This window comes from Tamandua tetradactyla, chromosome 21 (assembly GCF_023851605.1).
Source record: "Tamandua tetradactyla isolate mTamTet1 chromosome 21, mTamTet1.pri, whole genome shotgun sequence".
In the NCBI taxonomy this organism is placed as follows: Eukaryota; Metazoa; Chordata; class Mammalia; order Pilosa; family Myrmecophagidae; genus Tamandua; species Tamandua tetradactyla.
The window spans coordinates 8,795,103-8,813,924 of NC_135347.1; positions in this window are offsets into that span (position 1 = coordinate 8,795,103).

Sequence of the window (18,822 nt, forward strand, 5' to 3'; positions counted from 1 at the left end):
CTAGTCTAGGTAGAACACTTTTGAAAAAGAAGAATAAAGTGAGAGCAATTATTCTACCTGATTTCAAAACTTATTACATACATCAATAATCAAGAATGTGTTCTACTGACCAGGGAATAAATATTAGATAAACTGAACAGAATAGAGAAGCTGGAATTAGACTCAATTAAATGTACCCAAACAATTCTTGGAAAAAGTACAAAAACAATTCAAATAGAAGAAAGACAAACTTTCAACAAAAGTGCTGGAAATCTATATGCAAAAAGTGAACCTTGACCTAAACCTCACAACTTATCAAAAATTAACTTAAAATGGATCATGGATTTAAATGTAAACTATAAAACTTTTTAGGGAAAAAATAGAAATAAAGATTGGGGGATCTAGGGTGAATAAGAATTCTTGGAGTTGACAACAAAAGTATGATTTATAAAGGGAAAAATAGATAAACTAGACTTCCTCAAAATTAAATGTGAAAGACCTGAAAATACAAGCTATAGACTAGAAGAAAATATTTGCAAACAACATTTTCTACAAGGAACTAGTATTTGAACAATATAAAAACCTCTAAAAACTCCACAGTAAAACAAAAAGAAATCCAATTGGAAAATGGACTGAAGACACAAATAGTCATTTCACTGAAGAGGATATACAGATGGCAAATAAACACATGAAATTATGTTCAATATCATTAGCCATTAGGGAAATAAAAATTAAAACCACTATGGGATACCACTACCCACTTATTAAAATGGCTAAAATAGTAAATAGTGACAACACCAAATGCTGGCAAAAATTTTAAAAATCTGGCTCACTCATATATTGCTCCAGGAATGTAAAATGGTACAACCACTCTGGAAAACAGTTTGACAGTTTCTTTAAAACCTCAGCATGCAACTACCATACAAAACTGTAATTGCATTGCTGGCCATTTATCCCCAAGAAGTGAGAATCCTATACACAAAAGAGTGTTCACCCATGTATATAGCAGCTTTATTTATAATCACAAAAAAAACTGGAAACAACCCAGGTGTCCTTCAAAGGAAGAATGGTTAAACAAACTGCTGTACATACATACCATAAAATACTCCTCAACAGTAAGATGAAATAAACTATCAACAAGCCCAACAACCTAAATGAATCTCCAGAGGGAAAAAAAAAACTTCCACATGATTATGCACAGTTTGGCTCCATTTATATAACAGTCTTGAAATGGCAAAACTATAGGCATGGAGAACATATCAGTGGTTGCCAAGGGTTCAGGAGAGGACAGGGCAAGAGTGAAATGGGTAATGCTACAAGAGAACAGCCAGGGAAATGCTTGTGCTGATGGAAATGGTCTGTATCTTGACTGTATCAATGTCAGTACCGTGGTGTGATATTTTACTATAGTTTTGCAAGATGTTACTATTGGGGGAAATTGGGTAAAGGGTATACAAAATCTCTTCATATGATTTCTTACAACTGCATGTGAATCCAAACTTATCTAAAAATAAAATGTTTAATTAAAAAAAAAACAGAACAACTTGTTTAAAGATTGCAGTGGGTGGCAATGAGAATACAGGTAAAAAATTGGCTTGATTTTCCTCTAAAACAAATTTTTCTCAGCACTCATGGACGTCTCCAGGAATGCGCAGCAGATTAAACCTCTTGCTATCTGCAAGAGAGCTTATAAATTAACATTGGAGAAAATATTCCTGAACTGTACCTGCTGCACATATGTGAGGTGCAACTGTTACCCTCAAGAATTGCAAATCTGAACAACTTTAAATTAGAGTGGACCTTGAAATTCTCTAGTTCAACCAACTTCTCGGCTTCAATTTCTACAACATTCCCATCAAGAGGATACGCAGTCCATCTTTCAAAATGTCCAATGATAGGAAACTTAAACATTCCTTCAAAGCAGCTTTGACATCTATCTGCCTTCTGTAAAATTCTAATTAAGAAGTGGAAAGATCTACTATACCCATGAGGCTTCCCCCCAATTAATTAATGTTGGAGACTATATCCAACAGAGTGAACTTGATAAAGCTATTGAAACAAACAACCCCTAAAATATCAGTGTCTTAAAACAGAAAAGCTTCATTTCCTGTCCTTGGTACATGCCCATTGTAAGTTTGCTGGGAGTTCTGCTCCTCACTGCCCTCACTCCAGGACTCAAAATTTACAAAAGGAGGAAGGGAAAATTCTGGAGTCTCACACAGGTATTAAATATTCTGACCTGGAAATGACACTTACCACTTTCAAAATCATTGACCAGATAATACAATCCTTTCGTGTGTTTCCCCATTTTCGGGGCTGCTGAGCCAAAAATAACTGTGAACTACTGAGTAGCATAGCACTAAGACCTTTTAGAAAAGACCTGACCCTGTCCTTTAATTATAAAACTTGACAAACTATCAGGCTATGCATTCACAAAATTAAGGCTGGAACTTCAATCTCTTAGATCATAATCAAGAATATTTTCCCACCATGGCTATGTTAGGATTTTTCAATTGAAGTTGCGATTATATAGAATGTATGTAATTTTTTGGTTTTGTTTTTGCTTTTTTTTTAATAAATTCATTCAGAAGGGAGGATTTGAAAGCCCCTAAAACACTTGCCTTAAACTGAAAAGCAGCTGGAAAAATAATTTTACTGTCTTTTGAAATGTTTGGCCTGGTAAAGATTAGATGTCTGGGAGGCTTCCGTATTCTGAATAGAGGAAATACAAAGGAAACAATCGTCGTAAGACTTCAAGAAACAGGTGGAAAAATTTTGACTCCCACTTAGCTATTTCAATTATCTTGTTGACACTCAAGGTCTTTGAGTAATAGTGGTAGCAGCAGCCACAGAGTTTAGCCAACATAAAAGTATATATAATAGCACGGTAGTCCCTGCAGAAGCACATACCACAATAAATGCCTTAGCTCAATCTTGTTTGCTCACAGGTCTGTGCTAAGTAACAAATGGTTCTGAAACATTTATTCCAAACAGCTTTTGCTCTTATTACATTAAAGATAACTCTACTGCCAAATATTTGCTCTATGCTGAAAAAGAACGTATACATGGAAGGTGGATTTATGCATTAAGATATGCTGTTTATTTTGCTCCTTCAGATACAACGTACATCTAATGAATTTGAGGCAATCTTCCACCCTTCCCCAACTCATGAACAAATGAATATGTCATACCCTCTGTTTAATCTGTCCCGGTCAGAATTAATTTTCCTAAAACATATTACTTCCCTGCTCAAATCTTAAATGACTTCCTAATATGAGCAGAATAAAATCTAAAATATTCAACTAAACATCCAAAGCCCTGTAGGGTCTGTGTCCCTACTGTGTTTTCCAGCCAACAGCATAATGATCACTTCAATTCTGCCACCTTCTCTCTCTCCAACATAGGCCCTTGCTCAAGTCATTTCTTTCAGAAGTACCAGTTTTAAAAGTACAATCTTTTTTAAGTTCAACTAAAATCCTACTTTCTACAAGAAGACTTTCCAGATACCCCAGTGAGAATGGACCATACATTTTCATAGCATGTGAGCTGAACTTCTATGATAGTTCTTCATATGTTATCTTACAGTCTAGTCATGAACATAGCTAAGTTCTCCACCACACAGGATGTGAACTTTGGAAAGTAAGGTGGTGATTCCTTGTCTCTGGATTCCTTGACTCCTTACAGGAATATGAGCTCCCCTACACCTCCTATACTTCCAACCACCCACCCACCCCCTCAAAAAAAGCATAAATAAGCTAACTAAATTGCCAGAGTACTAAGTCTTCTTTATCCCCAGGGCAAACGAAGCCCTGACCAGTTGCCTCTTTTTCTGTCTTTCCCCTCACAGCACAGAAGTGCGATTCTGGTTCTGTCTAGAAAAACAGGAATTTCCCAGGCTACTTACCATACTCGTGTATCTGAGGCAAAGTGAGAGCCCCTGTGGTCCCTGTGTAATCAGCCCAACTCCACTTAGATCTACACTTTTTTTCTTTTTTAAAAATATTTTTATTGACAAAAGAACGTATAAACACAAACATTCTTAACATACGAACATTCCATACTTGATGTACAATCAGTGCTTCACAATATCATCACATAGTTGTATATTCAACACCATGATAATTTCCTAGAACATTTGCATCAATTCAGAAAAAGAAAAAAGAAAAAACTCATATATACCATATCTCTTACCCCTCTCTCTCATTGACCACTAGAATTTCCATCTACCTAATACATTTTAACCTTTTGTTCCCCCTATTTTTTCCCTATATCCCTTACCACTCCATTTCATTGATCACTAGTATTTCAATCTACTCAATTTATTTTAACATTTGTTCCCTCTATTATTTGTTTATTTTTTTAATTTTATAATTAATTTAAAAAAATTTTTTTAAATATGACAAGAAAGAAACACAAACATTCTTAACATATGATCATTCCTTTCTATATATAATCAGTAATTCACAATATCATCACACAGTTGCATACTCATCATCATAATTATTTCTTAGAATATTTGCATCAATTCAGATAAAGAAATAAAAAGACAACAGAAAAAGAAATAAAACAAAAACAGGAAAAAAAAATTACACATACCATGCCCCTTACCCCTCCCTTTCATTGATCACTAGCTTTTCAAACTAAATTTATTTTAACATTTGTTCTCCCTATTATTTATCTTTATCCATATGTTCTACTCATCTGTTGACAAGGTAGCTAAAAGGAGCATCAGACACAGGGTTTTCACAATCACACAATCACATTGTGAAAGCTTTATCATTATACAATCATCTTCAAGAAACATGGCTACTGGAACACAGCTCTACATTTTCAGGCAGTTCCCTCCAGCCTCTCCATTACATCTTGAATAACAAGGTGATATCTACTTAATGCGTAAGAATAACCTCCAGGATAACCTCTCTACTCTGTTTGGAATCTCTCAGTCATTGACACTTTGTCTCATTTCACTCTTCCCTCTTTGGTCGAGAAGGTTTTCTCAATCCCTTGATGCTGAGTTTCAGTTCATTCTAGGGTTTTTCTCAATCCCTTGCTGTTGAGTCTCAGCTCATTCTAGGTAGATCTACTTTTTGAATTAACTAAAATTAAACCAGATAAGATTCAGTTCTTCTATTATAAACTTCAAAAGGTTTGTTTTAAAATACAAATAACCCTGGGAGAAGTGATACCATAACCTAAACCATTACCAGACAATGGACTAGGTGAACATATGCAAGGATTTGGAGCATTTTTTAGTGGGATAGGAAATGCAGAGATAGGGTAAAGAGGGGATCACATCTGACAAGGGGGAAGATGTTCAAGGAGCAGGGTAGTGTAGTAGTGGTGAGAAAGTACCAAAAACAAATATTTGACTTCCTCATAAATTTACAACAGAGTAACTCTCCCTAAGATGGTGCCCCTGTGTGAAGCAATGTATTAAAAATATAAAATACATATCCATAGTCAAAGTAATAACATGCTTTTTTGGGGGGGGTGGGGGGGTGCATGGTCCAAGAATCGAACCCAGGTCTCCTGCATGGAAGGCGAGCATTCTGCCACTGAGCCACCCGTGCACCCAAAAGTAATAATGTTTTAAAAAACTGAATTGTGGTTCAGGGGAGTTCAAATAGCTACAGAGTTATGGAAGTTTAATTATAAAAGAGCCCAGATATGGGAATAAGACCCACAACTGTAAAGAATCTCTTTCCATATGGACCTAGTTGCTGTGTGCAAATTGTAAGCAAAGGAAGCAAGCCTTATGAAGCAGGTTTGGATAGTTTCTGGCTCATAAGAAAACCACTGGCCTGAAAGATTAATCTGAACTAAGCCTTTTCTTCCTGAATTTATCTTGGAGAATTTAGAAAATCTCCTCTGTGGACCTGATACCCTTACCAGCAATTCATGAAAGCCAATGGAATCAACAGACCCTGGCCAAGGCCTCAGTGTCCTTACTGAAAGGTGAACAGTGGATCCACAATATAAAGACAGTGGGAAAATATCAACTGCCTGCCATCCTCCTGCTTAAAATGCCTCTTGATCTATAAATCCTCCTTTACTCATGTTTATAGTTCTAAAATGATTAGGGAGAAACCCGGCTCTTAGGTGTGACAAACAGAGGTCATTGAAGATTAAGTATCACCATGAGCCTATGGCATCTGCCCTGAGGAAGGCAATAAAATGGTCAAACATCCACTCCTTTTGCTGGAATATTTACTGGTTGTCTCTACAGTTCAGCTGTAGGCTGTGAGCAAAAACCTTCTGTAATTCATTCAATCCCTTACCAGGAAAAAAGTGCCAGAGACTCAAAATTATCTGAACAGTTGAAGATCTCTACCTGACATACAGCTGGAAGATTGGAGCTAGTTTAAGGGCAAGTTTTAGAGCTACTCCTAAGATTGCATGGAACCCTTTAACTAGTTCTCTGTCTCTTGGGTGTCCCAAAATTTCCATCTCATTGGAATTTGGAAAAGAATCAAAATTCGATTCTCCCCCAGAGAGAGGAGATAAGCACACATTTTCAAATCTAAAATAAGAGTTTGTACATGCAACCAATTTAGGCTGTCTTGGTTTGGCAACATGATGATATCTGATACCTGATTTGACACCTGATAAAATCATTGTCAAATAACATTAGTAAGAACCCAGTTGCATGAGGTGATGAACTAAGTTGATCAAGAAATATGCAGGGGCAGATTCAGGTCTCTGGGATTCCACAGCCTAAGGCAGGTATGTGCAGTATATAGGAAGAGAAAAATTAAAAAGGCAGACCAAGAGCCAGACTTCCAGGGAAGATGGCAGAGTAGGGAGCTCCAGGACTCAGTCCTTCCACCTATTAAGCAGGTAGGGACTATTTAAAACAACTGTTATAAGGCTCTGGAGGCCAGAAAAATATGGTACAGCATCCAAGGAAGAGTGGGAAGAAGAGGCCAATGAACTGTGGTGAGGAACAGTGAGACCTCTCTCTGCACAGCAGCTGCTGCCATCCATCCCCTACTCATGTTGCAGATTATCTTGGGATCCAGTCCCTAGGCTGGCTACTGCTGTCAGAAAGGGACATAACAATCCTCTTCCCCCAAGAACAGGAGTGTGCATGGCCAAGCATTGATCACAGCTTTTGATTAGTGAATTCATATGGCTGGATCCCAACTCTGAGCTCCTGTTTCAGCCCACCTCGGACAAAGGCAGTGACAGCCATAGTTTCAATGCAACCCTTGATGGGGACAGAGTGGAGGGGATGGGGGCTCATGGAAACTTAAAGGCACAGTGCCTCCTTAGGGCCGGGGGTAACTGTTTGCTGAAGGGTGGCATTCTTTCGGACAGGCCAGTAAAGTGTAGCTCCTGGGAGCTGGGCTAGAAGAGTCTCTTCAACAGATGATGCTAGGAGAATTGGATACCCATGTGCAAAAGAATGAAAGAGGACCCCTATCTCATACCCTAAACAGAAATTAACCCAAAACAGATCAAAGACCTAAATATAAGAACGAAGTGTCATGGTTTGGAGGCTTTGTGGACCCCAGAAAAGTAAGTTCTTAAAACAAATCTATCCCTGTGGGTGTGTAACTATTGTAGGTGAAACCTTTTGATTAGGTGATTTCAGTTGAGGCGTGTGGCAGATGGGTCTTAATCCTCTTACTGGAGACCTTTATAAGAGGATGAAATTCAGAGAAAGACAGAGAAATACACAGAAGCTAGGAAAGAAAGCCAAAGATGGAGTAATCACAAGCTGAAAGCAGAAAGAGACCACTGCCATGTGCCTTGCTGTGTGAGAGAGGAGTCCAGGCTTGCTCGTAGCTGGACTTCAGGGAGAAAGCATTGCTTACTGATGCCTTGATTTGGACATTTTCATGGCCTCAAAATTGTAAGGTTGTAAATTAACAAATCCCCATTGTAAAAGTTAACCCATTCCTGGTATGCATTTCAACAGCCTTAGCAAAATAAAACTCCATAACATAAAACTCCTAGGAAAAAATGTGGGGAAGTATCTTCAAGGGAAGCCATGCTTTCTTCAACTTCATACCCAAACCCCAGTAAAGAAAAAAACAATAGATAAATAAAAAATGTTTGTGCACCAAAGGAGTTTGTCAAGATAGTGAAAAGACAATCCACTCAATGGGAGAAAATATTTGAAAACTATATATCTGATGAGGATTTAATATACAGAATTTACAAAGGTATCCTGCAACTCAATAATAAAAAGGCAAACAACCCAGTTTTAAAAATCTATTAAAGATTTCAATAGACATTTCTCCAAAGAGGAATTACAAATGGCTCAAAAGCACTAACTATTAGGAAATACAAATCAAAATCACAATGGGATATCATTTCACATCTACTAGAATAGCCACTATTAAAAAAACTGAAAACTGCAAATATTGGAGAGGATGTGGGGAAACAGAAACACTCATTCATTGCTGGTGGGAATGTAAAATGGTGTAGCCGCTGCACCATTTTGTGATAATTTGGTGGTTCCTCAGGAAGCTAAGTATAGAATTACCATATGATCCGGCAATCCCACTACTAGGCATATACCCAGAAGAACTGAGAGCAGCGATTCTAATGACATTTGCACACCAATATTCATGGCAGCATTATTTGCACTTGCAAAAATATGAAAGTAACCCATTTGTCCATTGTGGGAAACTGCTTATGGCACCGGCAGTGTGCCGGCCATCTTGTGATCTGATGCCATCTTAGGTACTAACTCAAGTTAAGTTTCTATCTCAAGTTAAGTTTCTATTTCCTCACTTCTGCTCTGCCCTTCCCCGAAATCAGCTGACCAACCTTGGCTGATCTGCCTTTCCCAACTTAGTCTCTGCTGACTGGTTGCTTAACTGCAGGGTAATGCCCACCTCTGCTGAGGTCCGATACAAGTCACCTCCCCTTCCTTACTGCATAAATACCCTGGATTCGCCCTCAATAAACGAGACTTGATCAGAATCCTGTCTTATCTCCATTCTCTGTGTCTTTTGTCCCCCATTCTTACTCCCTCCCTCAGGTCCAGGTTCGTCTGCCCCACGGGTCGGGTCAGTCCATCAACCAATGACTCATAAACAAAATGTGGTATTTACAGCTGGAAAAAGAAATGAAGACCTGATGCATGTGACAACATAAATGAGCCTTGAGGACATTATGTTGAATGACATTAGCCAGACATAAAATGACAAATATTGTATTTCACTGTTATGAGCTACTTATAGTAAACTCACAGAGGTAGAATTTAGAATATAAATTACCAGGAGATATTTTGGGATTAAGCAATGGGGAGTCAATGCTTAACTTGTACAGAATTTCTATTTAGGCTGATGGCAAAGGTTTAGAAATGGATGGTGATGATGGTAGCACATTACTGTGAGTGTAACAGTACTGAACACTATAGGTGAATGTGGTTAAATGAGGAAAGTTTTGGATGTATATATTACTAGAATAAAAATTGAAAGATAAAACACAGGATTGTACAACACAGTGAACCTTATTATAGATGACAGACTAAAGTTAACAATACAAATATAAGAATGTTCTTTTATGAATCATAATAAATAGATGATACTAACACAAGGTGGTTATAATAGGGTGGAATATGGGGAAAACATACACCTAGTGTAAATAATGGACAACAGAAAACTATTTTAATAATCTTTCATTGATTGTAACAAAAGTAACGACTGTTAAAAAAAAACTGCAATTTATCAAAAAAGTGCGATAATTAATAGAACAAATGTTCCATACCAATGCAAAGTGTTGTTGGTGGAGTGGTGTATGGGAATCCTGTATTTAATGCATGATTGCTTTTGCAAGCTCACAACTTCTCTAATAAGCAAATTTTTTTAAATGGCAGACCAAAAGCAAGATGGACCAGTTAGCTCCTGCACCACTGTGGATTCCTCCCATCCACTGCCATCTATCTCCCCACCCAAGGGCGTACCCATCCCTGGTGATCAAGGTGAGTGGCAAGCCTAGAAAGCCAGCCCAGCAACTGTTGAGATGTTCAGGGTTCAGAAGGATATTGAAGCATGTAAAATCCAATCCTCATGCTACCTTCCTTTCTAGTGTCCCCAGCAAATAGTCACCTGTTTCATGCTCAAATACTTTCAAGGTCACCTTCTAAAGAGAACTCATGACATATTTGGGCAGCTTTGACAGAAAATCCTTCCTTATAAGGATTTTCCCAAAGCTGGTCGTTTCTAGTTGCACAGAGAAAAAAAAAATCTATATTCCTATATTAGTATTTGAAGGCAATTATCTCAGACCGTTGAGTCTTTCCTTCACTACACTGCTCTATTCCTCCAAGCATTCTGTTTTCAGTTCTCCTCCGCCATCTTGTTTTCTATTTTATATGTATCTTAATGTATGTTGCTATAGTAAGCTGAATATATCCCCTCCCTAAAGACGTCCATATCCTAATCCCAGAAACTATAAATATGTTACTTTACATGGTAAAAGAGACTTTGCAGATGTGATTAAATTAATGGTCTTAATATGGGACAATTTTCCTGGAGTGTGCAGGTTGAGCCAATATAATCACCAAAATCCTTAAATAGGTATGGAGTGGGGTCAAAATCAGAGAAGAAGGAGATGTGACAATCATAGCTGAATAAGAGAGAGGTTTGAAGATGCTATGCTACAGCTTTGAAGATAAAGGAAAGGGGCCACCAGACAAGGAAAGCAAGAGCAGAAGGAATGCAGCCTTGTCAAAACATTGATTTTATAAAGTGTCAGTGGCTGAGAGATTTCAAATAGAGTCAAGAGGTTATCCTGGAGGTTATTCTTATGCATTATATAGATATCTTCTTTTTAGTTTAAGGTGTATTAGAGAGGCTAGAGGGAAGTGCCTGAAACTGCAGAGCTGTGCTCCAGTAACCATGTTTCTTGGAAATGATTGTATAATGATAAAGCTTTCACAAAGTGACTGTGTGATTGTGAAAACCTCGTTCTGATGTTCCTTTTATCTATGGTATGGACAGATGAGTAAAAATCATGGATTAAAAATAAATAAAAAATGGGGGACCAAATGTTAAAATAAATTGGGTAGAAGGAAATACTAGTGGTCAATGAGAAGGAGGGGCAAGGGGTATGGTATGTATGAGTTTTTTCTTTTTTCTTTTTATTTCTTTTTCCAGAGTGATGTAAATGTTCTGAGAAATGATCTTGGTGATGAACATACAACTATGTAATAATATTGTGAGCCATTGATTGCAAACCAAGTATGGAATGTTTATACATTAAGAATGTTCGTGCTTGTATGTTGATTGGTTTTATTAATTAAAAATAGATTTTAATCAAGTAAGACCCATTTAAAACTGTAAGAATATAAATTTGTGATGTTGTGAGTCAATAACTTGTGATAATTTATTACAACAGCAGTAGGAAATGGATACAGTTTCCTAGAACGAAACACAGTATTCCAACTAAGGCCTAACCAATGCAAAGCAGAGTAAGGCTCTTACTTACCCCAAACCAGACACTTGCCTAACCCTGTTTCTTTCATATAGCCATATCACACTGTTAACTCCTACTGTGACAGTGGAGCCATTTTGAAGTAGCCAGGTCAAAATCCAAAATGATAACTTATTGCCAAAAAATGTACCCTACTGCTATCCAGAAGCCCTCTTCCCTACCCAAACACCAGCCATAAGCCCTCAAAGCATAAAACTATAGGAAGGGGGTGAAGTTGTATATTTTGTACATTCTTGATGATTTTTTAAAAGCTGCAAATTATTTGGCTTGCCTCAACTTTCTCAAAATATCCCCAGATCAAAAATGGTCATTCAAAAAGGGTGTGTAACTTGGTGAGCTCAGTACTCAAATCATTAAATCCCATAAAGGGGCATCTAATAAGTTAAACCATTAAATGTCAAATGGTATCCTGCCTAGTTAATAATATAATGTAGGGGGGGGGGAAGCATAGGTCTAGCATTTGAATGACCTGAGTCTGAATTTCAGACTCATTTATAAAGCGATTCCTGAAAGACTTACCAGAGTCTCATTTTCCTCCCCTTAGAAATGGGGATAATAGCACCTATCTTGGCATGTCCTTATAGAAAGTACTTGGCACAATGCCTGGTCTATGATAGATACCCAGTAAATGATACATTATCCCTCACAGTGCAGATTATTACAGTTTCTGCCTCATTTGCCTTATTCTATTACTAGCTGTTAAAGAAAAGGACTGCGACTTGTTTGTCTTCATATTCCTCATGTCACTGACACCAACACAAATAGACCATCCACTTTCCCCTTGAATATAAACGCGAGCATCTGGCTTCAAAGTCAGCTGTATATCATCTAGAAATAACCACATTTCTGTTCTGGTCTCTCGGTTTAATAAGGGATGTTTGAAAACTCCCAGAGAGTTTCTAAGAATACCTACTATTAAAAGAATATATTGCCCTCCTCGAATATCAGGAAGTCATGTAGAAAAGCTGCTTTCAGTCTCATCTACTGAGGAATCTGGTTGGCATTGACATTTCTAATACTTTTACTGTTGACCCAATTTTTAAGCCTTATTTTTCCCTTTAAATAATGAAACTCTAAGATAGAGCTAAAGCTGCAGCAGAGAAGTGGGGAGCTGGGGAAAGCCAAGTTTGGGTATATCCAATTTCTGACCTATGGCTCAGCAAGCTAAAGGAAAGTTTTGTTGCTCTCTTGTGTCTACCCTGAGCAATAAAATTAAGAGAGTTCACTCCCACACTGCCTCAACCAGGCTCAGGTAATTGTTACTGTTAGGACTTTAGGAATTGAGTGGGAGAAGATGAGAGTCCCGAAAGAGATTTGTTCACTGCAAAGCACCCCAAATATCTCATTTATCTGCTTTACATTTGGCAAACGTTTCTTTCATTAAAATTGCCTTGTGTGCTCCGTGGTTTATAGCAAAGCAAAAGCATAATGCCTCTGGGAAGGCAAAGTGGAAAGAACTTGGACCTGGAATGACTTAGGCTTGAGTTCAATTTCCAGGTATGCTAATTCCTTGCTCAGTTTGGGAAGGAAACCCTTGGGCAGTTTTCCTTCGCCTGCAGAAACCCCATTTTCTGCATCTGAAAAGGAGAATAACAATCCTGTCGTGGGTTTGGATAGTTGGAGCAGCTCTAGGACTGCGGGAACGTTCTGTTTGCCAGTTTGTTTGTTGTTTGCCACTTCAAGGCTCAGCATGGTTTTCTGCAAAATGAAGATTATAATAGTGCCAGCTTCCTAGAGTGTGCCATGGAGATTTAAATGAACGAATATATATAAGTTGTTTAGAACCATGCCTGGCTCAGAGTAAACACCATAAAGTATTTGTTGTTGTCATCATCATCATGGTTTAAATGAGATGATGTAGAGAAGAAGTACCTGGTACATAGGAGGAGTCCAATAAATGTAAGGGACCCTCCCCTCTACACCTAGAAATTGTACCAGGAACTAAAGAAATTCCTTGGTGGAAGAACCTTCTAGTCCACAACTATAGATTCTGAATTTTAGAGAAAAAGAGAACAAGTAGACTAAGCCTCTAGTTTACAAAGGAGCATACCACCGAGGGTGAAGGGTGGCAGGGGTGGGAGGTGAAGATGGGAGCTATCCTGATAAGATTGACAGCCAGATTATTGCATTTCTTTCCACATCTTGTTGCCTTTTTAAAAAGGTTTGAGAAAAAACTTCCTACAACTGGTCAAATTGTCAAATAATCAATAAAAACACACAATTGGCATCTGATCCTCTTTGCATTTTTTACAAAGAACAAGTGAAGAAAGGAGAGGGTAGGGGTAATTTCAAGAAAAACTGGGGTACAAATATAAAAACACTTTTGCATGAGGGAGAACAAATGAATGTCACCTGTAGGAGTTAAAAGGTTGTTGTTTAACCTAAAGCTTGCAGACACAAGTCTATGAGAAAATGCAGACTTGAGCTTTCAGGATCTGGAACTTCAATAGAAGCCTAGATATGCAGATAAAGCACAATGAGGTGTGGAAGAGACTTGCTTAAGGGAAATTAACATCCTAGCGTTAGAAGTATTTACTTCCTGGAACTTGTTTTTGCATTGTATAGCTTTTGCATGCAAGCAACCTCTATCACCTTTCTTGCTAGTATATAATTTTGTACTTGGCTGAAAATAAACTTGTCTGAAGACTGATGTCTCAGGATCCCCTGATCCCTTTCTCTCTCTCATTTTACTTTAACATTCCTTAGGGTCATAACTGCTGCCAACAGTCAATATTGCAAGGTGAATGAAAATGGATGGTATACAGGAAACATAATACAGTCAATGCAAGCTAGGGTCTATAGTCAACAGTAACATTGTAATATGCTTCCACTTAATATTACAAAGGCATTAGGCTAAAACTAAATGTTAACAGGAAGGGGATATGGGGGAGAGGCATGGATTCTTTGAAGAAGAAAAGGTAATGTCTTTGTATAGATTATAGTGGCAAAGGCATGGCTATTTACACAGGTTGAATTGTGCAGTGTGCAAATAAAACTGTTTAAAAATGAACATCAATTCCCAGCCCATGCATTTCCCCAAACAAACAAGCAAACAAAAGAAAGAAAAAGAAACAAAAATTCAACAGCTGGTGCTGCAATAACGGGATACTCACATGGAAAAAGAATGAAATGTGACCCCATCATACAGTATACAAAAAAAAAGGAAAAAATGAAGAGAGAAACAAGTGCTAGAGAAAATGTGGATAAAGAAATGAACTTATTCACTGTCAGTAGGGAAATGAGAGGTGCAGCGCCTTGGAGGGCAGTGTGGTGGTTCCACAGGAGGCTAGGGGTGGGGTTTCTGTATGCTTCTGAAACCCCGTTGCTAGGTATAAACCTGGAGGAAGTGAGTGTGGGACATGAATGGACATTTGCACACTGGCATTTGTGGCAGCAGTTTTCACAATCCACAAGGGATGGAAGTGGCCTAAGGGTGCAACAACTGAGGAATGGAAGGAGGAACTGTGGTGTATACATACAATGGACTACTCAGCGGCTGGAAGAAGGAATGAATTTGTGAGGCATGCAACTAGGTGAATGAAATGTCAGAAACAAAAAGACAAATAGCATGTTTCACTCATATGAACTAACTATACTTGTACAAACTTGGAGAATTGAAGTAAAAAAGCACAGATTATCAGGTTGGGGCTTATTGTAAAGCTCTTATAGCAGTTGCATATATTCAGTAGTTGTAACTGTTATTTCTAAATTCTGAGATACTAAATTATTTGTATATAACCTTGTTGTTTCCTGAAACTTTGGGTATTTATGTGACACCTGGGACTCAGAGTTAGAGCTCCGAAGCTATGAAATTCAACACTATCCCATACAGAAATTGTTTAAAAAGTTGAAAAAGTGATCAGACTTCAACTACAGATATGAATGAAGCTGATCTGAATAGGACTAAGGCAAATCAGAACATAGGGTAAAAGATAATACAGTCCATATTTTAAAACTTCAACTTCTGTGTGAGACCAAAGGGAAAGATGTTTATTTGGTGCAAAATTTATATTTTGGAGAGCACATTATCTAATTTAACTTGTAAGGTCAATTTATTTGAACACCATAATTGCATGGAATCTTAAAAAGACAGTGAGATCTTGGTTTGTACAGGTTAGTGTGATGCCCTGATATATCCCAGAATAATTTGGGCAGAGAATAAAAAAAGTATTTCCAAAGTTCCCTTGGGGGACTGGGGAGAATGGAGGAAATATCAGACTTCCCCATTTGGGGCATTCCTGTTATTGTCACAACAAGCAGTGGGGACAAGTTCAATAGGCTGAGCCCTCAGTCTTGGGTTTCACCCCTATGAAACTTATTCCTGCAAAAGAGATGCTTATAATTATGCTTAAGCGTCACCCCCAGAGAAACTCTTTTGCTACTCAGACATAACCTTTCTTTCTAAGCCAACTCAGCAGTTGTATTTATTGCCCTCTCCCCTATGTGGGACATGACTCCAGGGGTGTAAATCTCCCCAGCAACATGGGACAGGGCTCCTGGGATGAGCAAAGACCTGACATCAAAGGATTGAGAAAGCCCTCTTGACCAAAAGGGGAAGAGGGAATTGAGACAAAAAAAGTTTCAGTGGCTGAAAGATTTCAGAGTCAAGATGTTATCCTGGAAGTTATTGTTATGCATTATATAGATATCCCTTTTTAGTTTATGGTGTATTGAGTGGCTGGAGGGAAGTACGTGAAACTGTTGAGCTGTGTTCCAGAAACCATGATTCTTGAAGACGATTGTATTACAATCTAACTTTTATGATGAGACTGCGTGATTGTGAAAACCTTATGTCTGAGGCTCCTTTTATCCAGGGTATGGACAAATGAACTAAAAAAAGGGGGGGGGATAAAAAATAAATAATAGGGGGTGATAAGGGGCAAAAAAATTTTAGGTAGATTGAAATACTAGTGGTCAATGAAAAAGAGAGGTAGTGGGTATGGATATGAGGTTTTCCTTTTTTCTTTTTCTTTTTCTGGAGTGATGCAAATGTTCTAAAAGTGATCATGGTGCTAAATATTCAACCATGTGATGATATTGTGAGCCACTAATTGTACACCATGTATGGACCGTATGTGTGCGAAGATTTCTCAATAAAATATTATTAAAATAATAATAATAAGCCAGCATTTACTGAGTTTATACAGCCAAAAAAACAGAAAAGCTGAAATGTAAAGAGAGAAGATGGATTCTAGACAGTCTTGTTAGGGGTCCCAGTTTGGATTTGGGGATATTCACCTCACTCTGGACAGAAGACAGGAGCAGTGCTTCAAGATGCTCAACTCCCACAAATCCAAATCTGGCAAGTTCGCCTCCCTTGGTTAACTTTAGACATTGGTTTTAGATCACAGTTAAGATCTGTTATGCTTTGCTTTGCTTTGCTTTGTAAGTACATTCATCACTGCGTTCCAGATTACTTATTTATTAGACCTAGGGCTGAGGGAGCCCTTTTCAGTTCACACCAGAGGGACCTAGAAGATTCCTCTTCCAACTGGAAAGACATTTCTTTGCTTCAGTGGATTTTCCTTCATTTCTTTCCCATTTGTCAGGGAGACAGAACTGACCTAAGTTTTGCCTTTCAGAGCAGTTTTTACTTCATGAAGTAAAGATAAAAGAAATTCAATTAACCAAAGGAACAGAAGTCAAGAATATAAGAAAGAATCGAAAACAGGAAGGAAAAAAGCAATCCCAATATAGCTCAAAATATTGGTATTTTAGGTGTCCCAAGCTTCAGTCCATGTTCTATTTAGTGCCAAGATTCTCAGCCCCTCTGGAGGACCAATAAAAGCAGGTACGACTAAAGTCTGTTTGTTATGAGGGACCAAAGGAGGGACAAGTGAATGGTCTTAATACAGCATTTAATCAGTTACCCAGTTTTCTCTTGCCCTACCTACTTCGTGGGCTCACATTCAGTACTTGAAAGAAAGAGGACTATACATCTAAAAATAGAGAGCAAATGAACTGCTTTGAGGTCCATGCATATCCCCCAAAGAGAGGAAGGCATTCTCCCTGCTTCAGCCCAGCTCACAGAAAGAACTCCAGGAGAGAAATCAGAGGCAGAGGCAGGAATGGTGCCAGGGGAGGCTGCCAACTGAGAACAAAAGCCACGCCTCCTCCGAGGGCAGCAGGCATTTACCAACATGAGACTGGAGCAGGGATGGAAGAAATTACCCACTGGTGGCTCACAGACCCCATGAGCACATATCAGACGAGCCCTGAGAGCCCTGCTGGGGATGGGTGTGGAGGACAGGGGACTTGTCATGGTCAGAGACCAAAAGCTAAAAATATGGGTTATTACCATGTGTGTGACCCTTTTGGAAACACCAAGCCATTGTGGCCTGAGAAAAAAGACTTACATTAGAAATGTCACCTGCTTCTCTCCTCGCTCTGTGATCTAAACTGCACACAGTGCTATAATGAGGGTCTCCTAGTGCCCTGGGCTCATTCGCACTTACTCTTCAGACGTAGGTTCTCCCAGTAAGAGAGATGTGATTCGTGATTCCCAGAACATAATTGTGTGCTACTCTTGGTATATTAAAGTAATTCAAGCTGATATACCACTGGGATATTTACTTTGTGTTCCTTTACTCTGAAGACTGGTATTGAATCACCAATTTTCTCTTTCAGGGTCCCTTACAATTAATCACACATTGAGAAATAGTGGGTCAGGGTTATGGGCATAGCCTGTAACCATGAAAGAATTTCTCTGCAAAGAAGCAATATAATATAGAGAACTAAGCAGCACTGCTCCAGAGGATAACAAAAATATCAATTATTATTAGCTATATTCTAGCCTTAACTTAACCTATCTGGGGTCTCCATTTCTTCATGAATTAAAGAAAAAAATCTAGGTGATAATGTCTGCTAGATCTACACAAAGAGTTCTTATGAGTGTCAAGAGAGATCATTTGGAACATTTTGTAACCTATAGAGGATCATAAAAATAAAGAGGTCCTTGAAGACATCCTGCTGAGTGAAAAAAGAAAGTGGACACAAAAGGACAAATATTGTATGATCTCACTGATAAGATAGAACTAGAATAAGCAAATTTATAGAATCAGAAACTAGAATACAGATTACCAAGGTGGGGTAGGGAGTGGGGAATGGATGCTTAATTGGTACAGAATTTCTGTTTAGGGTAATGGAAATGTTTTGGTAACAGATGCTGCTGATGGTAGCACGACATCATAAATGTAAATAAACCCCACCAAATCATATATTTGAATACGGTTAAAAGGGAAATTTTAGGCTTTATATATGTTACTGGAATAAAAATTTTTAAATAAATAAACAAATAACTATACCACACAGTGAACCCTAATGTAACCTACAGACTATAGATAATATAACAATTATAACAATATTTCTTCATCAATTGTAACAAAGTTACCA